Source organism: Phocoena phocoena, chromosome 21 (assembly GCF_963924675.1).
Source record: "Phocoena phocoena chromosome 21, mPhoPho1.1, whole genome shotgun sequence".
In the NCBI taxonomy this organism is placed as follows: Eukaryota; Metazoa; Chordata; class Mammalia; order Artiodactyla; family Phocoenidae; genus Phocoena; species Phocoena phocoena.
In genome coordinates, this window is record NC_089239.1 from 2,703,711 (window position 1) to 2,729,963 (window position 26,253).

The window sequence follows — 26,253 nt, forward strand, 5'->3', positions numbered from 1 at the left end:
AGCAAAAGTGAAACATCAATTATTAATGATGTGAGAGACTTCTTTGCTGAACTGTAATTGTTTTTTGAATACTGGAAGAATATTTTCTCATGCTTTGTACTATTCAAAATGTAATAGCCATGACACACTTTTAAGTTTAATCTGCATTATTAACATTTTCTCCATTACTCTCTTAAGTCTAGATAATCAACAAAACCATAAACTAAGCCTGGTTTGTATTTGCCAAGCCCCACCTGGCCGATTTCAAGCCACCACTGAGCATGCAGCTGGGAATTGACACCCAACAGCACACTGTGACACAGTATTTCCATCAGCCAGACACAGCCGGCCTCGAGAGCATAGATCATAGTAGAGGGTAGTAAAGCCCAAGAAGTGATGAGTTTTGAATATTTGTTAACTTTGTTTTTAATATACTGTATTTAACTGTAAGCATATATAATTTAATTTTTAATGACTTTTAGTACTTGATTCATAAGATTCCTTAAAATTTAATAGTTGGCTCTCAAGAACCAGTATAAGTTGGCTCCAGCAAACCTCAAGGAATTAGGTTCTCTGGGGTCGGGGGTCAGGGATTCACATTTTTAATATCTCTCAAGATGATTCCAATGTAAGATACTGGTAGAGAATCTAATTGCAGGTTTTTTTTTAATCTCTGTAGCTGGAAAGTAGGTAATCTTCAGAGGAAACAAGTTTTATGGGAAAAGAATATAAGCTTAAGTATTAAGAGCACTAAGGGGGGCTTCCCTGGTGGCGCAGTGGTTGAGAGTCCGCCTGCCAATGCAGGGGACACGGGTTTCGTGCCCTGGTCTGGGAGGATCCCACATGCCGCGGAGCGGCTGGGCCCGTGAGCCATGGCCGCTGAGCCTGCGCGTCCGGAGCCTGTGCTCCACAACGGGAGAGGCCACAACAGTGAGAGGCCCACGTATCACAAAAACAAACAAAAAAAACACACACTAAGGTTCTAACTCCGGTTCCGCCACTAGTTACATGGTTTTGGACAAATCACTAACCCTCTTAGTTTCCTAATCTAATAAGGAGGGAGTGGGACTAACAAAGAATTAATAGATGTAATTTTTAAAGGATTTACTTACATACTGAAGTATTTATGGATTTAATGAAGTGGCATCTATGGTTTGCTTTAAAATGCTTCGGGAAACAAAGAAAAAAGTTGGCCTGGGCGGTAGGTAAAGTAAGATTGGCACACTGTTTTGGCAATGAGAATATGGGAATTTATTACAATATTCTCTCTACTTTCGAGTATGTTTGAAATTTTTTGTAATAAAAATTCCTTGGAAAGCCACCAATAACCTTCCAGGATCCCTTCTATCTTTAAAAATAATGTTTCACATCATCTTTGAGTTTCTAAACTCTTTAACAAGACAGGAGTTAGGAATTAGCATCTACTATACATTTGATGCTTAGGAATTGAATCTCTTCTAAGTCTCAGAGCAAGTCAGTGGCTGGTCTGCCTTCCAGGCTTCGAAGCCCCTATGGCTGTCTCAGTTACACCAAGAGCCGGGGTGCTGCTGTCTCATCGTCACATCTAATGGGAACATGGCGATGGGAAAGAGGGTGGAATGGGTTTGCTGACTCAGATCTTCCAGGTCACGTTTCAATATGTTATTCAAAATACATCCCACTTCTAATTACATGCAAGATCTGGGGCAAATATTACCACAGGCAATCAAAAAGCCAGTCACAGAGAATCCTCTAAGCAGGTTCCGGGCTGTTGAGAAACTACCTGTACAACGTCCATTCCCACTGATCCTTCCAGAACGAAAGGGTGGACTCACACAAGTCAACAAAGCATTTTCCTTGTTTCAGCCAGGATGGCACCTGGTACAGAATTTAGCAAATAGTAAACATTCAATAAATGTATTTGGTGGAATCTAGGTATTTTTAGCTATTTCTGCTAAATGGTAGTAGGCAACATTTAGAACTTTTATATTTTAGATTAATTTAGTAACTTTTGATTCATCCAATTATTAATAAATTGTTATATCAATGATGCTACTGAAATTTTTCAGTGTGGGAATCTTTAAGCCCTTCTTGTATAAATTTCATATAATACAATTAACTCTAAAAGCATCAGTAAAAGACAAATTATTAGATTAGAATAATAATTTTAAAAGCAAGACTCAATTATATTCTGTGTACAAGAACTGACTTTATTTTTTTATTAATTAATGTTTATTGGAGTATAGTTGCTTTACAATGTTGTGTTAGCTTCTACTGCACAGCAAAATGAATCAATCATACATATACATGTATCCTTTCCCTTTTGGATTTCCCTTCCACTTAGGACACCACAGTGCATTAAGTAAAGCTCCCTGTGCCATGCAGTATGTTCCTACCAGTTGTCTATTTTATACATAGTATCAGTAGTGTATGTGTGTCAATCCCAATCTCCCAGTTCTTCCCACCCCATCCCTTTCCTCCTTGGTATACATACATTTGAAGAACCAACTTTAAATATAAAGACACAAGATAGGTTTTAGGTAAAAGGGTGGGAAAATATATACCATGTAAACTCTAACCAAAAGAAACCTGGAGCAGCTATGTAAATATCAGACAAAGTAGGCTTCAGAACAAGGAATATTACCCTGAATGTAGAGGACATTACACAGCGATAAAGGGGTCAACTGCAAGAAGACAGCAATACTAAATGCGTGTGTGCTTAGCAACAGAGATCCAAAGTACATGAAGCAAAACTTGTAGGGCTGAAGGTGATATAGCAAAATCCACAATACTTGAACTCACCACAAGGTGTGAGAGCTAAACCTCAGAGTCTCACATTTCTCTGGGTCTTCTGACGGGACCATCAGGTGCACACCAGAGGATAAAACAAATTCTTCCTAAAGAAAGCATCCTGGATTTAGGCCCTCAGAATTCCAACTGATTAAAATCAACCAAACCTGAACTCACAATGCAAGCTCACCAAACATGTAAGGAAGTAAGCCACCATGACCAAAAGTCGAGAAACAAGGAACAATAAACTTGGAACTCTAAGAACTTGAATACTGAAGTTACCAGTTACAGAATACAAAATAAGCATGAATGAAGAGGGGGGGAAATGTGTAAAAGAGTGATAAGGAAGCAACAAAACATAACATGAGCCAACAATTTTTTAAAAGAACCAGATCTTTAAAATATATTAATTGACACTCTCAATGTATGGGTAAAAAGGCAGATTAGGTGTAGTTGAGAGATAATTAGCAAACTTGGAGAGAGATTAGAAAAACAGCACAGATTGCTGCAAAGAGAGACAGGAAAGTAAATAATGTGCCCTGCACATGGTGGGGGGCAGGGGATGAATGACAGTGAATCTAATTCTAGACACTGTTTGTGAAACTGAAGACCATGCAAGAGAAAAAGAAGATCTTGAACGCTATGGTTGCCGTATTGTTTATTGTCCAAACGGGGACACTTTTTTGGCATCAATGAGGGCATTCTTCATCGCTGTCCTAAGGCAGCAGTCTTAAACTGGGCTGTCTGGGCAAATGCAGAGGCAAGGTCATCCTGTTAAAGCAGCCAGTGAGACAAGATGACCTCCTCAGAATGACAATTAGACTGACGGCTGACTTCTCACCAGTAGCAACGGAAGCCAGGGAACTGCCAAGAAACACTTTAAAAATGCCGAGAGCAAACTACTGTGGATCTCGAATTATGACTCAGAAAGACTATGTTTCAAGAATCAAGTTGAAATAAAGACATTTTCAGATGGAAAATAAGTTTTTGTTTCCAGTGCATCTCCACTAAAAAAACTCATAAAAGAACCTCAGAGGGGAAGAAAAACAAAAACAAAACCTGCTTCAGGAACAAAGTGTGAGATGTAAGGAGGAATGAATGAACAAAAAAACAATGAAACTGATAAGTGTGTGTGTGTGTGCATGCATGTGTGTGTGCCTAAAGCAGATATTATCTGCATAAAATAATAATATCTAAATGGGTTTTTTAGAAAGATGAAATGCTGGACAATAACAGCATATAAATTGGGAAAGAGTGATCACAAGCATATGTTCTAAAGCTCTTTTATGACCCTGGGAGAGAAAAAATGCTGATTAACATTAAATTAAATAGGTATGGTAACATACTAAGGGTAACCACTAAGATAAAAGAAATAAAGTATATGACTTCCAAACCAGTGGAAGAGGTAAAATGGGATAAGAAGAAAATTCAATTTAAAAAAAGAAAGAACAATAACTAACAGGTCTGAGAATACTGAGTGTTGGCAAGGCTGTGGAATCATGAGAATGTTGACATGCTTTGGAGAAGTATTGGGCACCATCCTCAAGTGAGATACGTTTCCTCTACAAGCCAGCAGTTTTGCTCCAGTAAAAAAACTCACATACATGTGTATAGGAGCAAGAGAGTTTTTAACAACACTGCTCATAACGTTAAAGATTAGAAACAACCATATATATATACAGAGAGAGAGAGTACACATATATTATATATATATTACATATATATGTACTTGCTAGGGCTGTCATAAACAGATATCAATGGGTGGCTTAAACAACAAAATTTATTGTCTTACAGTTTTGGAGGCTAGAAGTCAGAGGTCAGGTTTGGTTTCTCCCGAGGCCTCTTTCTTCTTGGCTTGTGGATGGCTACCTTCTTGCTGTGTCCTTACATGGTCTCTCCTCAGTTCATGTATATCCCTAGCGTCTTTTTTTTTAATTTTCAATATTTATTTATTTTGGCTGCTCTGCCTTAGTTGCGGCATGCGAGATCTTCGTTGCAGCATGTGGAATCTTTAATTGCAGCACGCGGACTTCTTAGTTGCGGCATGCATGCGGGATCTAGTTCCCCCACCAGGGATCGAACCCAGGCCCCCGCACTGGGAGCATGGAGTCTTACCCACTGGACCGCCAGGGAATTTCCCCTAGTGTCTTTTTGTGTGTCTAAATTTCTTCTTCTTATAAGGATACCAGTCAAATTGGATTAGGGCCCATCCTAAGGGCTTCATTTTAACTTAATCACCACTTTAAGGACCTGATCACCAAATCCAGTCACATTCTGAAGTACTGGGGGTTAGGCCTTCAGCATATGAGTTTGGGGAAACACAATTCAGCCCATAGCAAACCCAAATGTTTATCACTAAGAGAATAGGTAAATTTTGGAATAATTACTCAAGTATTATACAGCAGTACCATGGATGAATTACAAGGACATGTGAGAAAATGGATAATGTTGAATGTCAAAAGCAACTCACAAAGGACGACCTCCATTACGATACCATTTTTACACAGGAAAAGGACAGCAAGATTAAAAAGTGTATAATTTAGGGATGCATGTCACTATTTTTAAAAGGCAAAGGAATGATAAAGATAAAATTCAAGATGGTGAATTCTTCTTGGGAACTTAGGAGGAGCCTACAATATGGATGATGTTCTAACTCATAAGTTGGGTGGTGGGTTTGTGGGTATTCATTCAATGCATCATTACTTGTATCATCCTGTATATAATATTCACATATAATATAGCGAGCCAGCGCCGTGTATTGAGCAGCATCTCCAGCCTTTACCACTAGATGTCAGTAGCGCACCCCAACCACCACCCCCAGTCAGGACAAGAAAATGGCTCCAGACATTGCCAAAGGTCCCTTGGGCCAAAATCCCTCCTTGTTCAGAACCACTGTTCTAGAGCATTCCTGATGCAAAGGACAGATACACCACACTGGAAATAACTTTTTCATCCCATACTCCACTGTCCTATCTTGCCAAATAAATCCCTTTTGCTTCTTAATATAAGATCTTACTTAGCCACCAAAACAATGTTGACCACAGTATCACATTGAAATACTAGGGATAACTGAATTTGATTTTTTTTTTTTAATGTTTCACCTCACAAAAGAGCTGTGGATGTAAGTGAAAAGAAGGCACCTGAATTTCTCTGTGTTGCCCTGGTAGCCAACTTCAAACTTTAGTTTTCTATAGCTGTGGACAAATCCATGCTCTGACTTAAACTTTCCCAATCATGTCACAGGACTGTACAATACTATGCAGAAACTTTTCTTTCTACTTTTTCATAAAACTCTTTACATATTTAAAATAAGTCCATTTCTCAGAAATGAAATTATTGGCTCAAGGTTATGAATAGCTTTAGAGCTCTTGAATATGTTTAGCAAATCACCTTACCAAAGGGTTGTACCAATTTGTACCATCACCTCTCGTTTGAAATAATACCATTGACTAGAGAACTCTACTAGAACAGTGAGACTTTTTCCATGCCCCTGGAGGCTTTTGGCTTTCTCAGATCTTTTGAATGGTTTCCAATTTCTAGAAACTTAATTCTAGAAACCTAATTTCTAGAAGGAAATTTCTTCAATGTGGTGAAGACAATACACAAAACACCCCCAAATAACATCACACTCAATAATGAAAGACTGAAAGCTTGTCCCCCAATAAGGAATAAGACAAGCATGCCCACTTTTGCCACATCTATTTAAAATAGTTCTAGAAGGCCTCACCAGAGCAATTAGACAAGAAAAAGAAATAAAAGGCATCTAAATTGGAAGGAAGAAGTAAGATTATCTGTTGGCAGGTGACATGATCTTCTATGTAGAAAACTCTAAAGATTACACACACACACACACACAAACCTGTTAGAACAAATAAGTGTATTCAACAAAGTTGTAGAATACAAAATCAACACACAAAAATCAGTTTACTTTCTATACACCCGCAATGAACAATCCGAAAAGGAAATTTTAAAGTTTCATATACAATGCATCAAAAAGAATAAACACTTAGGAATACATATAACTAAGGAGGCAAAAGATTTGTATACTGAAACTATAAAACATTCCTGAAAGAAATTAAAGAAACATAAATAAATAGAAAGACAGCCTGTGTTACTGGAATGGAAAGTCTAATATTTTTAAGATGACGATACTATCTAGAGTGATCTACAGATTCAGTGTAATCCCTACCAAACTCCCAATAATGTTTTTTGCAAAAATAGAAAAATCCAACTTAAAATCTGAATGGAATCTCAACAGACCCCAAATAGCCAAAACAATCTTTAAGAAAAGAACAAAGTTGGAAGTTCTCACACTTTCTGGTTTTGAAACTTAACTACAAAACATTGGTAACCAAAACGGTGGGGTATTGGCATAAGGACAGACATATAAACCAACGGAATAGAACATAGAGTCCCCCCAGAAAAACTCTCACGTGTACGGTCAATTGATTTTTGACAAGGGTGCAAAGACCATGCAATGAGGAAAGAATGTGTTTTTTTTTTAATATATAAATTTATTTATTTTATTTATTTATTTTTGGCTGCGTTGGGTCTTTGTTGCTGCGCACAGGCTTCCTCTAGTTGTGGCAAGCAGGGGCTACTCTTCGTTGCAGTGTGTGGGTTTCTCACTGCAGTGGCTTCTCTTGTTGCAGAGCACAGGCTCTAGGTGTGCAGGCTTCAGTAGTTGTGTCACGCAGGCTCAGTAGTTGTGGCTCGCAGGCTCTAGAGCGCAGGCTCAGTAGTTGTGGCGCATGGGCTTAGTCACTCCGCAGCATGTGGGATCTTCCCGGACCAGAGCTCAAACCCATGTCCCCTGCATTGACAGGTGGGTTCTTAACCACTGTGCCACCAGGGAAGTCCAAGAATGGCTTTTTAAACAAATGGTGCTGGGAAAACTGGATATTCTCATACCACACACAAAAGTTAAATCAGAAGTTAACCAATCAATCAAAGGACTAAACTTAAGAGATAAAACTATAAAACTTTTAGAAGAAAACATAGGAGAAAATCTTCCTGACTTTAAATCTGATGATAATTTTTTGCATATGACATCAAAAGCACAGGCAACATAAAAAATAACTGGATTTCATCAAATTTTAAGAGTTTGTACATCGAAGGACACAACTGAAAGTAAAAAGACAACCTACATATTGGGAGAAAATACTTGCAAATCATATATCTGATAAGAGATTAATATCAAGAATATGTAAAGAACCCCTACAACTCAACAACAACAAACAAACAACTCAATTCACAAATGGGCAAAGGACTTGAACAGACATTTCTCCAAGGAAGATCTACAGTGGCCAATAAACACATGACAAAGTGCTCAACATCATTAGTCATTAGGGAAATGCAAACCAAAATCACAATGTCTTATCACTTCACACCTGATAGGAAGACTATTATTTTTTTAAAAAAGGAAAATAGCAAGTATTGGCCATGATATGGAAAAATTGGAACTCTTGTGCATTGTGGTGGGAATTTCAAATGGTGAAGATGTGACGGAAAACATTTTAGCAGTTCCTCAAAAAGTTAAACATAGAATTATCATATGATATAGCAAATCCACTTCTAGGCATTTCCTAAAAGAATTGAAATCAGAGACTCAAAGAGATACAGATACCTGTACACCCAATGTTCATTGCAGCATTATTCATAATAGCCAAAGGCAGAAACACCTTTTGTGGCGATCAACAGATAAATGGGTAAACGAAATTGTGGTCTACACATACAATTGTATGTTATTCAGCCAGAAAAGAATGAAATTATGATATATGTTACTGCATGGATGAACCTTGAAAACATTATGCTAAGTGAAATAAGTCAGACACCAAAGGGCAGATATTTTACGATTCCACTTATATGAGATTCATAGAATAGGAAAATTCAGAGACAGAAAATAAAACAGAAGTTACCAAGGACTGGGAGAAGGGGGAGGGAGGTACCCATTACTGTTTTTTTTGTTTTTGTGCAGTATGCAGGCCTCTCACTGTTGTGGCCTCTCCCGTTGCAGACCACAGTCTCCGGACACGCAGGCTCAGTGGCCATGGCTCATGGGCCCAGCCACTCCGCGGCATGTGGGATCTTCCCGGACCGGGGCACGAACCCGTGTCACCTGAATCAGCAGGCGGACTCTCAACCACTGCACCACCAGGGAATCCTCCCATTACTGTTTAATGTTTGGGATAACGAAAAAGTTCTGCAAATGGATATAGTAATGGTTACAGAACGTCATGAATATACTTAATGCCACTGAATTGAACATTTAAAATGATTAAAATGGCAAATTGTATATTGTGTATATTTCCACAATAAAAAAATAGAATGAACGGATAGTTTGAGATGTCAGCTGCCCAGTTAGGAAAAGTCAAAATCAAGGTGAAACATTAAAATCAAGTTTTTAATTGATCAACTAAAATTTGAAAATCTACTCATCAATAGTTCAGCTGACTATAGTTAAAGCCTGGTCTTACATGATTTTGCTAGATACTCCATCACACCACATTCTTTTAAAAACTTTAGATGGCAAAATTTAGGCATGTACCAATTTTTAAAAGAAAAAGATGTGGTTCTTAATTAGGCAACAAGAGAACCTAACTCTCATACTTAAAAAGAGGCATTTACGAAAATAAGAGGAAAAAGAACGTACACCTTTCTTTAATCATAGCACTTAGTCAGGCATATGAAACAGACTCCAAGCAAGTCCTTAGTTTCTTCATCCATAAAATGGGGTTAGCATTACCTGCTCTGCACCACTGTCTCTCACCCCGCCCCCCACCCCATCACTAAAATGTAATCACCTGGGCAGAACTCAGGCTCTAAAGTGAAAACAAGAAAATGGATAATCTTAAACATTAATCCATGTTTAATATTCTTCTTCAAAGATATAGAGTACTTTTATTTTAATGAGGCAAATTCCAGAGGGGGTGGGATTTTCCCCACAGATGCACACATAAATTTTTCTGTGTTTTGTGTGAAAAGAAATGTAGTCTTATTGAAGTATAACACATATTTATGTAACTCTTTTTAAAAATAACCTTAAATGACACACAAGTCAATAGAACAGGAAACACCAGGAAGAGATCCTCTTATACTTCAAAATTTAAAACGTGGCAATGGAGGCTAAATCACCGGGGAAGACCAGGGTTATGCAGGCCATGGTTTGGGGACACCTGGCACACAATTTGGGGGGATAATTCCATTTAGATCATCATCTCATAATATATACACAAAATTAATTTCTTGAAAAACCAAATGACATTTCAAACATTGCCTTAGAATATACACCAAAATAAAACCATAACAAAAACTAGTAGAAAAAAGAACTTAGTGTTTATTGAGCCTTTAAATGTAAAGGCCTTTCTATGCTGAAAAGAATTTTTTTAAAAAAAGCACAAAGGAAAGGCTCAGCAAATTTGACTGCAACAACAAGGTCTAAGTTAAAGGCTAACAAACAAAATGTATATGTAAACATATATTTCTAGCAAGTACAAATGACAAAGGGGAATATCTTTGCTTCATAAAGAACGATTATCAAACTCTTTTCCCTCCCCCACACCATGGCGAAAGAAAAAAGCTTAATGCCGAAACCTTAGCGGAAGTTCTGAGTGGTAACTGCCAGCCAGCCCTAGAGGAGTGAAATGAAGCAGGTGCGGTGAAGTGGAGGAGTATCTGTTTTTAGGTGCATTCTATATTGTTTTAAAATTACGATAAGTTTATATTATTCCTGCGATTGAAAAAGACATACAGTTTTGAGGATAAAATGCAACATCACAACAGATAATTCATAAAAAAGGAAATCATACTGTTAAACCTGGGTAAATGATTAAACTTAGTCATAATCAAAGAGAAACTAATTAAATACACTCTATCATTTTGCTTCTATCAAACTAGAAAAGAATAGGAAACATCCAGTATTGTCATATAATGATGATGGCAATATGAATAAGTACAACCTTTTGGTAAAGCGATTTGAAAACATATTCAAGAGTTCTAAAACGAGTCCTTACCTTGAGCCAATAATTTCATTTCTGATAGATCCATTCTAAGAAATAATCTATTCTAAGAAATAACACATAAGGAGCATTTTATGAAAAAATAGAAATAATAAGTGTTCAACAATATGGAAATGGTAAAACGAATTGTATACATGCATTCAATGAAATATATTAGACAACCAGTAAAAGGACACTTTAAAAAGGCTCTCTGATAGCATACTATAAAAGTGACATCGAAGAATATAGAGCATCACAGAAAAAATTTTTACGAAAAAACAGAATTCAAAACTGTTTATACTGTACAATTATAGCGACATACTTTTTAAAATGCCTATACACAGAAGGAAAGAAAGGATCAGAAATTTAAATTCCAAATGTTAGTCAAAAAATGGTTGTGTTTTCCTGCATGTAAGCTTGACCACAGGCTGGTGTGTAAGGAACATTCAATAAAGAGCAGCTGGGGGGAAAGTGGCAAGGGGGGAGGTGGTGGTGTGATGAATTGGGAGATTGGGATTGACATATACACACTAATATATATATAATAAATAACTAATAAGAAAAAAATAAAATAAAACATTCTGCACACACACAGAAAATAATAAAGAGCAGCTGTCTTTATTGTTCTCATTGTTAATGGGATTAATTATTTTTTCTTAATTAATGAACATGTATTACTTTAAAATAAAAACTAAGCCTTTGAAAAGCATTAAAAACTAAGGTTATTGGTGGTGACTTCTGAGTAGTAGAATTGTAGGTAATTTATTCTTTTTTTGCTTGTCTGTTTTGAATTTCAAAGAAGAAGCACATATTGTTTATACAAATTTTAAAGAGTTTTAAAGTTTTTTATTTTTAGGACACTTAACATGTGGTTTTTACTAATCTGAATATATTCCTGTCCTAAAATTCACCCTGAGCCAACTTACTGAATCATATTCACTTTGATATATTGATATCCGTCAAGATAAGTATCCTAGAGGGACTTCCCTGGTGGTCCAGTGGTTGAGACTTGGTCTTTCAATGCAGGGGGTGTGGGTTCAATCCCTGGTGGCGGAATTAAGATCCCACATGTCTCCGGGCCAAAAAACCAAAACATAAAACAGAAGCAATATTGTAACAAATTCAATAAAGACGTTAAAAGTGGTCCACATTAAAAAAAAGAAAAAACACACACACACAAAAGATAAGTATCCTGGATATTGAGACTTACACTTTTTATCCTATATACTTCCATAAAGTTTTACGTTCTTAAACTGAGCATGTATAAATGTATTACCTGTGTAATTTCTAAAATAATTTAAAAGAAAACTTAATGATAAAACAAAAACTGCTTTGTTCTCAGACTATAATTAAGGCACATAAGACTCTTGTTAAGAAATTAATTCAGGGCTTCCCTGGTGGCGCAGTGGTTGAGAGTCCGCCTGCTGATGCAGGGGGCATGGGTTCGTGCCCCGGTCCAGGAAGATCCCACATGCTGCGGAGCATCTAGGCCCGTGAGCCATGGCCACTGAGCCTGCGCGTCCAGAGCCTGTGCTCCGCAACGGGAGAGGCCACAGCAGTGAGAGGCCAGCGTACCGCAAAAAAAAAAAAGAAAGAAAGAAATTAATTCAGTAACTACTCAAGTAGTAATCTCAAAAAGATGCATAGCTTTTCAGATGGAGTTTATTTTATTTGGAAGGTAGTGCAGAGAAAGAGAGAAAAGCCAGTTACTTCTTTGGTTTGTTGTCTTGGTAACTAAGGCAGCTGTATGAACTGTTTTCTATTATTTTCCAATCCTGTCACAGAAAGAAAATTTTCAAATGGGAAGACAGATGTGTCAAGGGTATAATTAATATCCCTGAAAATGGCCCATTAAAATAACATCAGTGGACATAAGGATAAAAATGAATCCAAACAAAAGAACTAGAAAAATACAAGCCTAAAGCCAGAGAGTGCTACACATTTGGTTCCCTTTACACAGTAATATGAAAGATTTTGTGACAGGCCAAAAATCTCTACAGCTGGAACCTAAGGAGGCCCAGGCAAGCTTGCTCAGAAACCAGTCAGAGTGGGAAAAAGCTTCCTGGGGCCAAAATCACTCATACAAAGGAATAAAACTCCCACTGGCGAAAGCGCCAAAGGAAAGAGCATGACTTCATGGGACAAATCCTTCTAAATGCAGTCTGTTTTCAACAACTGCGTGTAAAATGAGAAACTAATTCCACCAGAAGTAACTCAGTTAAGAAAACAAACCTTTGGATGCAGCTAACATTCCAGGGCTGTATTGGTATAAGGATGCCTTGCAAAGCATGTACCTGTACATAACGCACTAAAACAGATCAATTATAATCAGCCACGTAGATTCCACCACATCTGTGAAGTGGAAATTTACACAGAGATAGATTGATCTTAGTTGGGTTTGATTTTTGGCTACTTTCAAGTCAGCTGAACTTGATGCAATTGGAAATGTTAACAACATTTTACTAGACTTTGAAAGTAGAAAAATAAAAGATCAGGGATCTTATTTTCTACTTTTTTTTTCACTCTCCACATTGCCTAGCACAGATGGATGATTTCTCTTTCAGTGAATCAATAAACCAGCTGAGAAAATGTCAGCAATCTCAGTTAGCAATGGAAAGAGAAATCCTCAGATTCAAGCAAACAGCAGATAAAATAAGTCGCACTATTATCTGAGTAGGCTAGCTTCAAAAAAAATTTTAAGTTAAAAAAAGAAACAACTCAGGTCATCCTAAGAACCATACGTTTTGAGTTACTCTCTACCCAGGAAGAAAAAACTTTGAGTTTAATCATAGGCTTCTGAAAGAATATTTAAAAATAAAGTCTCCGGAGGATTGCACTAGACTTATTGTGGTGACCATTTTGCAATATATACAAATATCAAATCATTATGTTGTACACCTGAAACTAATATAGTGTTGTAAGTCAATTATATCACAGCAAAAAATAATCAATTAATTTAAAAAATAAAGTTTCCAGTTATTCTTCTTACTCCAAAAATAAAGTATGCCCGTTGGCCTCCCCTCCTAAAGAAGAAAAGGAGGGAGAGGAGGACAAAAGACAACTGAGACAAGCAGAAGCAAAAAGAGAAAAGAAAACAAACATGGGTGGGGTCTCCCAGCAACAGCCACTGTGGACCCTCTTGACGTGGGCACACCCAGATCCTTTTCTTCGTGTGTACAAATTTTCCCTGAAAACGTATTAATTCATAGTTTTTTCACTTAAAAATGTATTTTGCGTTTCCTCTTCTCCTTTTCCTTTTTCCTGTTTGAACGCTTTGGGCCGTGAGTCGTTAGATCAGCACGTGGGGCTGAGCAAGGCGCATGGTTGTGGTTGGGTGCGAGGGCTCAGCGCGGTGTGGAGGTCTGATCCGCTGAGGAAGGGAAGGGCCTGGGGAGGGACACTGGCAGCCCCGGGGGGAGGTGTCAGAAGCCATGTGGGTGAGGGTGGCATAGCGGGAGGGACGGCCTGATGCACAGAGGCCCCGTCAGGGTGGAAAGGGCATCTGCGGGGGTGGGCAGCCGTGAGGGGAGAGCGTCTGCACACAAACAAGGGGGGTTCCGGTGATAAACCGATGTAGTGAGGACGAGGGGAACCAGGCTTCTCACTGTCAGGGAGGAGAGGTCCCGCTGTGGAAAGGAGGAGAGAGGGCTGAAAGTGGGGATATCAGTGTGAATTCCTGGTTTTTAAAATATATGTTTATTTATGAATGTGTGCGTGAATGTATATAATCCTTAGCTCTGGGAACAGAGGACTCCCAATAATAGTGAGCACACCTGGCACTCAGATTACGATTTCTTTTTTTTTTTTCCCCGTGTGTGTGTGTGTGTTTTAGTCCATCATTTTTTTTAATTTAATTTTATTTCTTTTTTTATACAGCAGGTCCTTATTAGTCATCAATTTTATACACATCAGTGTATACATGTCAATCCCAATATCCCAATTCATCAGACTGTGATTTCTAAATACTGTTCTACACTAAAAGGATCCAGGGCTCCTCCAGAAATGGCTAATTCTAGGCCATTCCTAGAGCAAGGAAAGGAAAGTAGTTTCTGAGACTTGCTCTAACGAATGACCACAAACCCGGTGGCTTCAAACAACAGAAATGTATCCTCCCATAGCTCTGGACCTGGAAGTCCAAAATCAAGGTATTGGTAGGGCAGTTCTCCCTCTGGAGGCTCCAGGAGAGAATCCTTCCTCGCCTCTTCCATCTCTGCTGGCTTCCTTGTGGCTGCATCACTCCAGTCTCTGCCTCTGTCTTCGTATGGCCTTCTCTCTGTCTCTGTTTTCTCCTCTTCTGTCACCTATAAGGACACCTGACATTGGATTTAGGGGCCACCAGATGTTCCAGGAAGCTCTCCTTATCTCACGATCTCTAACTTAATCACATTTGCAAAACTCACAGCCAAACCCAACGCAGCCAAAAAATAAATAAATAAATACTTGAAAAAGAAAAAACCAAAGGAGGGGGTTCAGAGAGCTCCTAGGTTGGAGAACCAGAATGCTTACCCTTGCCACTGTACCGGGCCCCAGGCTCCACGAGGACGGAAGCTCCTTTTTTCAGGACCTCACCGACGTATCTCTTCCTCTGGCTGCTGATTCATGTCCTTTAATCTCCTTTGTAATAAATCAGTAACTAGTGAGTCAGGGGGTTTCCTGAGCTCTGTGAGTGGCTCTAGCAAATTAATCAAGCCCAAGGAGGGAGTTATGGGAACCTCCAATTTATAGCCAGTTGGTCAGAAGCAAAGGTGAGAACCTGGGCTTAAGATTAGTATCCAAAGTGGAGGAGGGCCTTGTGGGACGGAGTCCTCACCTGTGGGGATCTGAAGCTATTTCCAGGTAGGCAGTGTCAGAATCACGTTGAATTGTAGGACACCAGCAGGTGCTGGAAACCTGCCAGTTGGTGTGGGGAAACACTCCACCCCTCTACCCCCTACCCTGCAACCCTCCACCCCACACCCTCTGCCATGTTGAAATTGGGTACGCGACACTTTACCCAGACTTGGAGGAGTGGTGGATGTCAGGGCACAGCTCCAGCCCTTGCAAGGTTTTTCTCCCTGAAGTCAGAGGACGGCAAGGCCTAAGCTCAGGGCCACCACACCTGGCTTGCTCCCTGTCCCTACAAGTTTCCAACATTTAACCTCATTTGGGGAGTCAGCAGTCCATACTTTGGAACCAATCCTGCCTCTTGGGAAAAAGAGATAAATGATTATATTTTTCTAATCAAGAAGAGATTTGGGGGACCTGTAGGAAGATATTAACAGAACTTTACTGAGGATCACAAGAGAAGACTAGAATAAAGAAAGAGACTCTTCTCCTGAATGAAACCGTTCTAGTTGATTAAAATATGATTTCTTCCAAATGTTGGAAGAAATAATTCAAAACACCCATGAGATTGATGAAATTGTTGTAATATCATCTTAATGAATAGGTGGGAAGGAATAGCTAAGAAATGTTGAAAAGGATAAACTATAAAGTTTGGTCATGAAGATAGTGTGATGTGATCACAGAAATAGACACATGGAAATTATTAGAGGGCTTAGTAATAGACCTAAGTACAAAGAATTTAGTCTGTGACGGACAAAGCCTTTTAAATCAGCACAGAGATAAGTGAGTAAATGGTTTTGAAATGACTATTTGTAAAAATAATAAAACCAGGTCCCTAACGCTCATGAAACACCAAAAGAATTACAGAGGGATTTTCTTTAATGTACAAAAAGAAAAGAAATATAGTACCAAAAAATTACTTACCTGCATTTAGAATGGAGGAAGCCCTTCTAGACACACAAGCATAAACATAAACCATAGCAGTAAAGAGTAATAAATAAATTTTGCTCCATTAAAATTAAAGACTTCTGGGACCTCCCTGGTGGTCCAGTGGTTGAGAATCTGCCTTCCAATGCAGGGGACGTGGGTTCAATCCCTGGTAGGGGAACTAAGATCCCACATGCCGTGGGGCAACTAAGCCCTCACACCACAACTATTGAGCCTGTGTGCCACAACTAGAGAGCCTGTGTTGCAACTACAGAACCCACATGCTCTGGAGCCTGTACACCACAACTAGAGAGAAGCCCACATGCCACAGCGAAAGATCCCACAAGCCACAGGTAAGACCCGATGCAGCCAAACATAAATAAATAAATAAATGTTTTTTAAAAAAGTAAAAGCAAGGGCTTCCCTGGTGGTGCGGTGGTTGAGAGTCCGCCTGCCAATGCAGGAGACACGGGTTCGTGCCCCAGTCCGGGAAGATCCCACATGCCACAGAGTGCCTGGGCCCGTGAGCCATGGCTGCTGAGCCTGAGCGTCCGGAGCCTGTGGTCCACAACGGGAGAGGCCACAACAGTGAGAGGCCTGCGTACCGAAAAAAAAAAAAAAGTAAAAACAAAATTAAATTAAATTAAAGACTTCTGCAAGTTAGAAAACACTATGATAGAGTCTGGGAAGTTCAAGGTGGCAGAGATGATATAATCTGGGGGACTTCCTGAATCCCAATGTAATAATAGAGAGAGAAACTAGATAGCAAAGTCAGTCATGGCCAACATTTACAACAAATCTGGGTGAGAGGGTATTCCTACAAACCCCTGCCAACTAAAACTTGACACACGCCATCCGCCTCTACAAGGATAAAGTCACTAGGCCCTGCAGTCGCTGACCTTCAACTCACCTTGAAACGAGTTCAGGGTGGAGATCAGGAATGAGGTATTCTGTGCTCTGGGAAAAACTGGCAGAACAGGCCTTCAGATAGATATTTTCAGGAGAAGATTTTATGGGCCCAATTTCTTGCATCTTCTCGTATCTAGAAAAGCACTAAAATCATGAATGGTGACATCTGCTCCTCGTGAATGGCAGCAACCCCCTGCCGAAATGTGTAGTTGATTGCATGTACCCTCTTCACCAATATCACGTATATACTGACCTCCCCCACGTCTTTGGACAGTTCCTCAGAGCTGTCTGAGAGGCTGTCTCCCAGGCTATAGTCCTCATATAGTCCTCCCTGTCCCCAATAAAACTTAACTCACTATTCTCACATTGTACATATTTTTCAGTCGACAGTGCAGATACAGCAGAGAGGGACAAACCACCGACAGCCGTAATACCTGCATGGTATTAGCATCTTTGCAGGAGGAAAAAGAGGGAAGCCATGAGGCATCTAACAGGTCTGAGAACAGCAACACCATAAAATAGCCAATAGATATTCACTGTAAACAACAGCAGGTCGCCTTGCGAACAAAAGCTGAAACTGAAGGGATTTCATGCAATCCAATGCAGATGAGAGCAAGAATCCATATTTAGGTCTGAAAATGCTGGAACCTTCCAGACCCTTTGCACTCTCAAAACTGACCAGCCAGGGCTTCCCTGATGGCGCAGTGGTTGAGAGTCCGCCTGCTGATGCAGGGGACACGGGTTTGTGCCCTGGTCTGGGAAGATCCCACATGCCGCAGAGCGGCTAGGCCCGTGAGCCATGGCTACTGAGCCTGTGCGTCCGGAATCAGTGCTCCCCAACGGGAGAGGCCACAACAGTGAGAGGCCCGCGTACTGCAAAAAAAAAACAACAACAAAAAGAAACTGACCAGCCTTCCAGAACTGGACTCCACGCTGAAAAGAAATGATTGGAAATGCAATCAAAATCGAGTAGTGTAAGGACAACAGAGGTAAAGAAAAAACAAGGCACAAATAAAACTGTGAGGGAGAACTAAGCCAGGACATTTCAGAAGGCACATTACCATATTTTTTCAAAGCTACACAAAAACAACAGAAGAGGGAGCCCTGTGAAGGTAGAAAAGCTTGATTAAACCACCCCTCCACCAAAAAGTTGAGGAAAACTAATTTCACATGAAATGAGCAGCTGACAATGATCAAGGTTAAATCCCGTATAAAATCCCAAATGAAAATAAGGAACAGAATAACATCAATGAAAGCACTCCAGAAAGACATGCTCACAAAACTCACCAAGGCTCTTACCTGTTATTTCATAATAAGCTAAAAATGTAAAAACTCTTTGGAAATGTAGGCAACTGAGCAGCTGATTAGAGGGTAAGGAAATGAGATTATCATCACAGTCTTTGAAAGCAACACTTTATGCTAGAAATAAATTTAAGATCCTTAATGAAAGAAAATGTGAACCAAGGATTTTTTTTTTTTTTTTTTTTTTTGCAGTACGCGGACCTCTCACTGTTGTGGCCTCTCCCGTTGCGGACCACAGGCTCCGGACGCGCACGCTCCGCAGCCATGGCTCACGGGCCCAGCCACTCCGCGGCATGTGGGATCTTCCCGGACTGGGGCATGAACCCGCGTCCCCTGCAACAGCAGGCGGACTCTCAACCACTGCGCCACCAGGGAAGCCTGAACCAAGGATTTTAAACCCAATAAACTTTTAAGTACAAAAAGTTAGAAAGACTATTATCAAAACATACAGAACTCAGGGAATAATTTTCTCATGAGCATATCCAGAAATATCTATTAGAAAAGAAGCTTCAAACAAATACTAGAGAGACATTGGCATAAGAACTGGTCATGAGCATTAAGTATATGGTTACTTTAAAACTAAGTCTAAATGAGGGTAAAAGACGAAGGTTTAGTGTTTAATAGCTTTATTCTCTAACAAGGTAAATAATATACAACCATTAAAAATATGGAAAGCAGGCTTCCCTGGTGGCGCAGTGGTTGGGAGTCCACCTGCCGATGCAGGGGACACGGGTTCATGCCCTGGTCCGGGAAGATCCCACATGCCGCGGAGTGGCTGGGCCCGTGAGCCATGGCCGCTGAGCCTGCACTTCCGGAGCCTGTGCTCCGCAACGTGAGAGGCCACAACAGTGAGAGGCCCACATACTGCAAAAAAAAAAAAAAAAAAAAAAAAAAAGTTAAAGACAGAGAATCTTAAAAGCAGCAAGTGAAAAACAACTTGTCACATACAAGGGAACCCCCATAGACTATGACCAGTTTCTTCAGAGGAACTTTACAGGCCATAAAGAAATGGCAAGATATATTCAAAGTGCTGAAAGAAAAAATCTGCCACCAAGAATACTCTACCTGGAAAAGTTGTTCTTCAAAACCGAAGTAGAGATAAAGAGTTTTCCAAACAAGCAAAAGCTGAAAGAATTTATCACCACTAGATCAGCCTTACATGTAATGTTGAAGTGACTCTTGAAGTGACTTCTTCAAGCTGAAACAAAGGGCACCAATTAGTCACAGAAAAACATATGAAAATATAAATTTTGCTGGTAAAGGTAAATATATATTAAGTGCAGAATACTCTAATGTTGGGATGGGTAAATCACTTTTAAATTTGATATAAATGTTAAAAGGCAAAATTAGTAAAAATAACTATAACTGCAATGATTTGTAAATGGATGAGCAAGTTAAAAAGATATAAATTGTGGCATCAAAAACATGAAATGTTTTAACAAAAAGAGTACAAATGTAGAGATTTAGTATACATTCACAGTTGCGTTGTTATCAGCTTAAAATAGACTGTTATAAATAAGATGTTTTATGTAAGCCTCATGTTAACCACAGAGCAAAACCTTAAATAGATTCACAAAAGATAAAGAGAAAGGAATCTAATCATACCATTATGTAAAAATCACCAATCACAAAGAAAGAGAGCAAGAGAAGAAAAAAGAAAGGAATGACAAAACACCAGAAGACAATTTTAAAATGGCAATGGAAAGTACGTACCTGTCAATAATTACTTTAAATGTAAATGGACCAAATTCTCCACAAAAGACATACGTGGCTAAATGGATAAACAAAACAAGACCCAACTGTATGTTGCTCACAAGAGACTCACTTCAGCTTTAAGTACACACACAGACTAAAAGTATAGGGATTAAAAATGGTATTCCATGCAAATGGAAACCAAAAAAAGCTAGGTAACTGTACTTGTATCAGACAAAATAGATTTTAAACCAAAGATTGTAATAAGAGTCACAGAAGGTCATTACATAATGATAAGGGTATCAGTACAACATGATAATATAACATTTATAGATCTGTATGCACCCAACATAGGAGCACCTAAATATATAGAGCAAATATTAACAGACCTGAAGGAGGAATAGACAGCAAAAGTATAATTGTAGGGCACTTCAGTACTCCACTTTCAACAATGGATAGGTCATCCAGACAGAAAATCAATAAGGAAGCATTGAACTTAAACTACAGATGGACCTAACAGACATTTACACAGTATACATTCAAGAGCAGCAGAATACACATTCTTCTCAAGTGCACATGAAACATTCTCCAGGATGCATCATGTGTGAGGCCACTAAACAAGTATCAATAAATTTAAGAAGACTGAAATCATATCAAGCATCTTTTCTGACCACAATGGTATGAGACGAGAAATCGATTATAAGAAGAAAACTGGAAAATTCACAAATATGTGGAGATTAAACAATGTGTTATTGAACTACCAATGGTCAAAGAAGAAATCAAAAGGAAATCAAAAATATCTTGGGGGCTTCCCTGGTGGCGCAGTGGTTGAGAGTCCGCCTGCCAATGCAGGGGATATGGGTTCGTGCCACGGTCCAGGAAGATCCCACATGCTGCGGAGTGGCTGGGCCCATGAGCCATGGCCACTGAGCCTGCGCGTCCAGAGCCTGTGCTCCACAACGGGAGATGCCATGACAGTGAGAGGTCCGCGTACAGCAAAAAAAAAAAAAAAAAAAAATCTTGAGACCAATGAAAATAGAAATACCACATACCAAAACTGATAAGATGTAACAAAAGTGGTTCTAAGAGGGGAGTTCATAGTGATAAATACCTACCTTAAGGAAAAAAAAAACTTTCAAATAAACAACCTAACTTTATACATCAAGGAACTAGAAAAAGAAGAACAACCTAAGCTGAAAGGTAGTAGAAGGAAGGAAATAAAAAAGATCAGAGCAGAAATAAATGAATTAGAGACTAAAAAGGCAATAAGAAAAGATCAATAAAACTAAGAACTGGTTTTCAAAGGCAAATAAACAATCCTCACCTAGACTCACCAGAAAGAGAGAGAGAGGATTCACATAAATAAAATTAGGAATGAAAGAGGAGTCATTACAACTGATACCAAACAAATACAAAGGATTAAAGAGACTACTATAAAAAATTATACACCAAAACAAAATGGACAACCTAGAAGAAATGGATAAACTCCTAGAAACATAAAACCTATCAAGGCTGAATCATGAAGAAACAGAGAATCTGAACAGACAAATTAGTAGTAAGGACATTGAATCAGTAATCAAAAATCTGGCAACAAAGAAATCTAACAAACAGTTGAAGAAGAACTAATACCAACTCTTTTCAAACTCTTCCAAAAAATAAAAGAGATGGAAACACTTCCAAATGCATTTTATGAGGCCAGCATTATTTTGATATCAAAAGCAGACAAGGACACTACAGAAAAAGGAAATTACAGGCCAATATCCCTGATGAACGCAGATGTGAAATCCTCAACAAAATATTAGCAAACCAAATTCAACAGTACATCATACACCATGATGAAGTGGATTTTATTACAAGGATGCAAGGATGGTCTAACATCCACAAATCAGTCAATGTGGTATATACCACATTAACAAAACAAAGGATAAAACCATATGATCATAACAATAGTTGCAGAAAAAGCATTTGATAAAATTCAATATCCATTCATGATAAAAACTCTCAACAAAGTGGGTATAGAGGGAATGTATCCCAACATAATAAAGGACACATATGACAAACACACAGCTAGCATCATACTCAATGGTGAAAAGCTGAAAGCTTTTCTTCTAAGATCAAGAACAAAACAAGGGTGCCCACACTTGCTACTTTTATTCATCATAGTACTGGAAGTCCTAACCAGAGCAATTAGGCAAGAAAAAAAAAAGGCATCCAAATCAGAAAGGAAGAAATAAAATTATCTACTTGCAGATGACATATTATATATAGAAAGAGTTCACCAAAAAACTGTTAGAACTAATAAATGAATTCAATAAGTTGCAGGATCAAAACCAATGTACAAAAATCAGTTGCATTTCTATACACTAATTACAAACTATCAGAAAGAGAAATTAAGAAAACAATCCCATCTACAACTGTATCAAAAATTAAATACACTGAATGCTATAAAATACTGGTGAAGTAAATTGAAGAAGACACAAATAAATGAAAAGATAGTCCATGCTCACATATTGGAACAATTGATAAATTAATATTGTTTAAATGTCCATACTACCCAAAGTTATCTAAAAATTCAACGGAATCCCTATCAAAATTCCAATGATATTTTTCACAAAAATAGGACTAAACAATCTAAAAGTCATATGGAACCACAAAAGATCCTGAATAGCCAATGCAATCTTAAGAAAGAACAAAGATGGAAGCATTACACTTCTTGATTTCGAGCTATATTACTAATTTATAGTAATCTAAACACTATGGTATTGGCATAAAAATAGATCAGTGGAAAAGAATAGCAAGCCCAGAAATAAACCCATGCATATATGGTCGATTAATTTACAACAAACAAACCAAAACTATTCAAACTACGTACCAGACAGTCACATGCAAAAAAATCAGTGTTGAGCATGAAAATCTGCTCAACATCACTAATCATCAGGGAAATTTTAATCAAAACCACAATGAGATACTGCCTCACAACTGTCAGAATGGCTATTATGAAAAAGACCAGAGTTAAGATTTGTCAAGGATATGGAGAAAAGGGAACTCTTTTACCCCAATGTAAATTGGTACAGCCATTCTGGAAAACAGTATGGAGATTCCTCAAGAAATTAAAAATAGAACTACCATATGACGGAGCAATCTGACTTCTGGGTACTTTCTAAGGAAATGAAAACACTAACTTGAAAAGATATCTTCACCCCCATGTTCAATTGCAGCATTACTTATAACAGCCAAGACATGGAAACAAGCTAAATGTTCATCAGTGGATGAGTGGTTAAAGAAGATGTGGTACACACACAGAGACACACACACATACACACACACACAGGAATATTATTGAGCTAGGAGGAAGGAGGAAACCCTGCCACTTTGACAACACGGATGGAACTTGAGGGGATTATGCTAAATGAATAAGCCAGACTAGAAAGACAAATACAGTATGGTATCATTTATTTGTGGAATCTTAAAATAAAGGTCAAACTCATAGAAACAAAGAGTAGGAAAGTGGTTTCCAGAGGCTGGGGGATGGAGGAAACAGGGTGAGGTTGGTAAAAGGGTACAAACTTTCAGCTATAAGATATATAAGGATCTAAACTATAACATGGTGACCAAAGCGGCTAACTCTGTATCATATAACTGAAATTTGCTGAGAGAGTAGAACTTAAATGTTCTCACCCTCTCTAAAAAAAAAACAAAACATATATATATGTGTGTGTGTGTGTGTGCGTGTGTGTGTGTGTGTGTGTGTGTGTGTGTGTATAGAAGTAAATAAGGTGACAGATGTGCTGATTAACTAGTTGGGAGGATTCCTTTCACAATGTATTAGGTCATCACTATGTACACTTTAAATATCTTACAATTTTATTTGTGAATTATACCTCAATAGAGCTAAAAGTAATAAAGCATAATGATAAAAATCATAGACTAGGTGGCTTATAAACAACAGAAATCTATTTCTCTCAGTTCGGGAGACTGGGGAGACCAAGTTGGAGGCACCAACAGATCCGGTGTCTGGTGAGAGTCAGCTTCCTGGTCCACAGACTGCAGTCTTTACCTACAAGTACCATCACCTTGGGGATTAGGTTTCAGTATGTGAATTTGAGGAGGGGGACACAAACATTCAGTCTATGACAGATACATGTGGAAGTGATTTTATAAAAGTCAGGATAGTGGTTACTTGTGGGAGGAGGGGGAGAGAGATAAGGATGGGCACATGAAGGGGATCTCTGGGGAGACAAAAGTTCTATTTCTTTCCCTGATGGTTGTTACAAGGATGTTTGCCTTAGAACAATTCACAAAGCTATATGTTTGTTTTGTGTGGTCTTCTATATCCATGTTTTATTTTACAGTAAAAATACTATTTTTAAAAAGCATCATAAGTACAATTAAAAGGAACTCTGGGAAAGGTATATGTGACAGCAAAAGATTAATATTCTTATTTTAAACTTTTTTAAAGAATAAGGGAAAAAATTAACATCCCAATTAAAAAGCAAGCAAAGGTAATTCATAGGAGACCAACAATGTTCAGTAAACATATTTTTAAAAGGTCAAACTTTCTAATTATAATAAATTCAAAATTCAAGCAAAAATAAGAATGTGATTGATCAAATTGGAAAAGATTAATAAAATGACAAAACCTAATGTTGGGGGTGGAGAGAATTAGCATTCTCCTGCAATGCTTCTGGGAATCTGATATGTCAAAATGTTTCTGGAGAGTAATTGGACACATTTAACTTTTAAAAAAAAACTTTAAAATGCATTCATTTTATTTAAATACCTCCATCTTTCAGAATATATCCAAATGAAACTATCATGTACATCTGAAAATGTATATTTACAAAGACGTTTAGCAAACTATTATTTATATTTAAAAATCTAGAAACAACTAAACATCCAATTATAATGAACCTAATTCATGGAATACTATACAGCAATAAAAAGTAGAAGACTTAATGGCATTGAAAACATTAAGATACTGTTTTGTAAAAAGCAAATTTCAAAGCAATGTCTAGTGCAATACTTTTGTTTCCTTTTAAGAATTTTTATTGTTCAATATAACATAAGAAAGAGTGTACAAAAGAAACAGGTAGATCTGACTTATCACAAAGTGAGTATCTTGTAAGCACCACTGGGTCCAGAAATAGAATGATTCAAGCATCTCAGTGTCCTCCTGCCACCTGCCAGTCTTCACCCCTCCCTTCTCCCCAAATGAACCACATGAGTGTAATTATTCCCTTATTTTTCTTTATAGTTTTACCACTTGTGTGGTAAAACTATAAAGAAAACACTGTAAACACTTTGGCTTACTTTTGTTCGTTTTCAAACTTTACGTAAATGCAATTACATGGTGTGGGCACTTTAGGTCTGGCCTCTGCCACTCCCCGACGTTGTACAGAGTAGCCGTTTTTCATTGTTGTGTACCAGATGGAGAAAGCCTTTCTAAGTCCTTGCGTGAACAGACCATGATGTATTTATTCATTCTGCTCTTGAAGGACATTTGTGGCTGTTATGGATAATGCTCCTATGAACATGCTTCTGTATGCCTTTTATTACATAGGAACACACATTCTGTTGAGTAAATATTTAGGGGTGGGATTGCTAAGACAATGATATGTGAATCTTCAGCTTTATCAGATAATGTCAGTTTTCCTAATTTCCTGCAACAAGTTGACACTCTCACCAGTGGTGCAAGAGTTTCCGTTGTTCCACATCCTTAATAATACTGGGTATTGTTAGCCTTTCTTAATGTTAATAGTTGTATGGTTATAGAGTAGTATCTTGTGATTGTAATTTGTATTTTCCTTATTTCTAATGGATCTATTAGCCACTTACACATTGCCTTATATAATGG